Genomic DNA, 3,177 nt, shown 5'->3' with positions numbered 1-3,177 from the left:
GGGGGGGGGGGGTATTTCAATTTGTTAGCTTGTTTAAGAAGGAAACTTTAACTCTAGTTAAAGAAGTTATTAGCATATTAGTGCTGCAATAGGGATTCACAGCCCCCTTATGGTAATATATGGTCAGTCAATAAGTAATAAGAAGCTTGTGTGTGGTAGAAATACCAATAAATTGATTAGCAAGTGGGAGAAGGAATAATTTGCACCAATGTGGCACATGAGAGTGTTGCATGAGAAGATGTGATCCCCGGGTGACGCTCCACACCAAAAATAAACATCTTCTATTCAAGAAGCGATTTGACATCTTCTCCATCTTTTATTTAAAATGAGACACTGCAGCGTTTGGAAGCCACTTCTAAGCGACTGCTGAGGATAAACAGTTTCAGTGTGAACAGACTGATAACTGCATCCTCTCCATTTCATTAAGAGTCAAATTTGATTTGTCAAAGTGCCCATATGGCACAAACATTTAAAGTGTAGACATAACCAGGGTTTGCTCCTGTTTACACACTTAACCACCCGTCCCCTGCCAAATCTACAAATTTTCACCATTCTAAAATGCACATTTGAGGGAATACAGCATTACTGAAACACACCCTTCAGCTGTTGAGAGAACTCTAAACAAATATAATGCCACTTTGCAACCACTAGAGGGTATCCCAAATGAGAACTTCAGATTTACAGTAAGATCTGTTTCTGCAATTCATTTGGAGGCAAGTTGATTTTATTTCTGCAACACCCGAAGACTGAGGTAAAAAACAACAACAACAAAAAAAACCCTATAATAAATGAAAATATGGTAAAGTTGACAATCATGCTCAGACTCTCCAATAACAAACTAAGGTGAGTAAATAAATTCACAATTTCAAGCAACCTATAGAAGAATAGTGACAGGCTAAAATAACATTACAAACATCTTTTACCGACATATCTGAAAATACATCGGCAGAAAAAAAAAAAGAATGTAAACTATATAAAATGTACATATTGTGAATCATACAGCTACTGGAGTCTTTCTATAAGACTCTCTTTGACAGGACTATTATGGAACAGAGCGAATGAATATGTAGTTTTTGCAATCAGCATTATTATTATTATTGTTTTAATAACGGAAACAGGAAAACTTCAGTGTATTTATGAAAAACAAATGAAAGCATTAAATGAGCAATAATACGAGACATACCTTTTGAGGCATGCCTTGACTTTATTTTGAATTCCGGGTAATAAGCACTTATACACTCCAAACACGTATTAACCCAAAATCCAAGCCGTGATTTTATTTCAAAAATAAAATGTCACCATGCCCCTGCTGGCGTTCATCCGCAAAACGAACTTGTCAATCTTGTATATTGGAACCAAGAACAAGCATGAAAAATCACAGAAAAGCGTTGAAAGCATGGCAACAAGTTCCCCTTAAGACGCTGCCAGTCCTATCTGAACTGACAAAGGTTTCTATATTTAAAAGATAAAATAAAAAAAAAATAAAAAAGAAAGAATAAATCTGCTTTTCAATTTGGTTTAAAGCGGTTACTTACCCTATGGTGCTTCAGGTGCTCACATTTAGCTTCGCTCTCCTATCAGGAACAGCACTGGCGAGAAATTGGCTGTCCGTCCGCGGCATCCAATCAACAATTTACGGCAGACCTTCCCCTAGATTGACCTCAGTCGGTGGGCGTAAACACCATCAGGGGTAAAGTCCCCCTCCTCTGTCGGGTCAGTGCTGCGGGGGTCTGACAGGAGATGGAGGACGATGGAAACAGTTTGAGGAGAGAAGAAGAAGACGAAGAGGAGAGGGGGGGTTCGTGTAGGTTTCACAGTTTCAGTTAAGAAATAAATCACAGAGCCAACTTGCGCTCACAGCAGACAGACTGTAATTCCATTGGTTCCGGTTGATATTAAGGGGCGGTGCCAAAACCAAATCGAGCCCAGTATTTATATTTCTGTTCTATCATTTTAACTGTGTGGTTTGCGCAATGTTGTTTTCTGCAATTGCTTATTTTAGTTTACAGCACAGGGTAATTTGATTAATAATGAATGCAGAGTAAGTTAAGTGCATAGTTTATTTATTTTTTTAATTTATTATTATTTTTTCCATTAATTCATATTCACCCAGCCCTAAGAAAGAAAATGGTGAACAGAAATCAGGGCTATAATATTACTATCCAGTGTTGGGTGGCATTACCAGTGTTGGTTACCAGTGTTGGGTGGTGTGTTGTTATATTCCAAGCTCCTATTAAAAAGTAATTAATTCTATTTCAATTTTATTTTATTTATAAAGCGTCAATTCACAATATTTGGCGCATGGTGTGTATTATAGATTATAGGTTAAAGACCCTAAGATATTAGAAAGAGAAGAAAACCTCAACAATAAAAGGCATTTGGAAGCATTTGGCAGCCATGGTGAAGATAAAACTAAGTTTTAACAAGAAGAAACCTTCAGCAGAACCAGGCTCAGTGAGGGGCAGCCATCCGCCATGACTGGTTGGAGGTGAAAGAGAGGTAGAGCAGCAAGAGACATGACAAAAAGCACTCTATGGAAGAGAGAGAGTTCAATCATTACTACAGTTTAAATGCAAATTTTGTGAAGAAACACAAAGAGATTGAAAAGAAATGCTTAGTCATGGGAAGTAAGCAGCAGTGGGATTCTTTACTGGTAAGAATAAGCTTGTTCATTTACCTCATGAGAAACAGCTTCAGCCAAACAAAAAGCTTCTCCTCAGCAGGCCTTGCAACCAGTGTAATGGAAATACTTGTAGGTACTTCTTCAAAATGTAAACCTCTTCAACAGCCGAGAGACATTTTTCATAACCTCAGCACAGAATGATGTGAATACACCCGTCCTCTCTGCCGTCACATTAGTTGACCTGACTGACACAATCATACCTTGCAGTAGTACTAAAGTCTATCTTTTCATATTGTATTTATTATTTATGTGTACCAAGGAGGCAGGGAGAGACAGAAATATTGCATTTTGTCTTTTGTCACAAGAAAAGAAATGTGGAAGCATATTTAACAGAACTCATCTGAAAATGTAACTAAAGCACAGATAACAGCATAATACCTGTTATAACAATAAAGTAATCTGAGTATTCAAATGCATTACTTTGGAACAGTGTTGAGTGTGCCACATTATACCAATACTAATACTGTATTCAGATGGAGAATCAGATAAGATCA

At 37.4% G+C, this 3,177-nt stretch overlaps 1 protein-coding gene across 1 annotated transcript in view; it reads right to left on the bottom strand.

Annotated features, from left to right (window-relative positions):
- Nucleotides 1-1,853, bottom strand: part of drd2l (dopamine receptor D2 like) — a 19,787-nt gene extending 17,934 nt beyond the window's left edge. Inside the window, exon 1 of the mRNA XM_005754282.1 lies at nt 1,536-1,853. The gene's annotated coding sequence lies outside the window, so the exon portion shown is untranslated. The remainder of the gene's footprint in view (nt 1-1,535) is intronic.
- Between the last annotated feature and the right edge of the window lie 1,324 nt (nt 1,854-3,177).

This window comes from Pundamilia nyererei, unplaced genomic scaffold (genome assembly GCF_000239375.1).
Source record: "Pundamilia nyererei isolate P.nyererei 1_Seehausen unplaced genomic scaffold, PunNye1.0 scaffold00534, whole genome shotgun sequence".
In the NCBI taxonomy this organism is placed as follows: Eukaryota; Metazoa; Chordata; class Actinopteri; order Cichliformes; family Cichlidae; genus Pundamilia; species Pundamilia nyererei.
The sequence above is the reverse complement of the archived record's forward strand: the minus strand, read 5'-3'. Positions and strand labels throughout refer to the sequence as shown.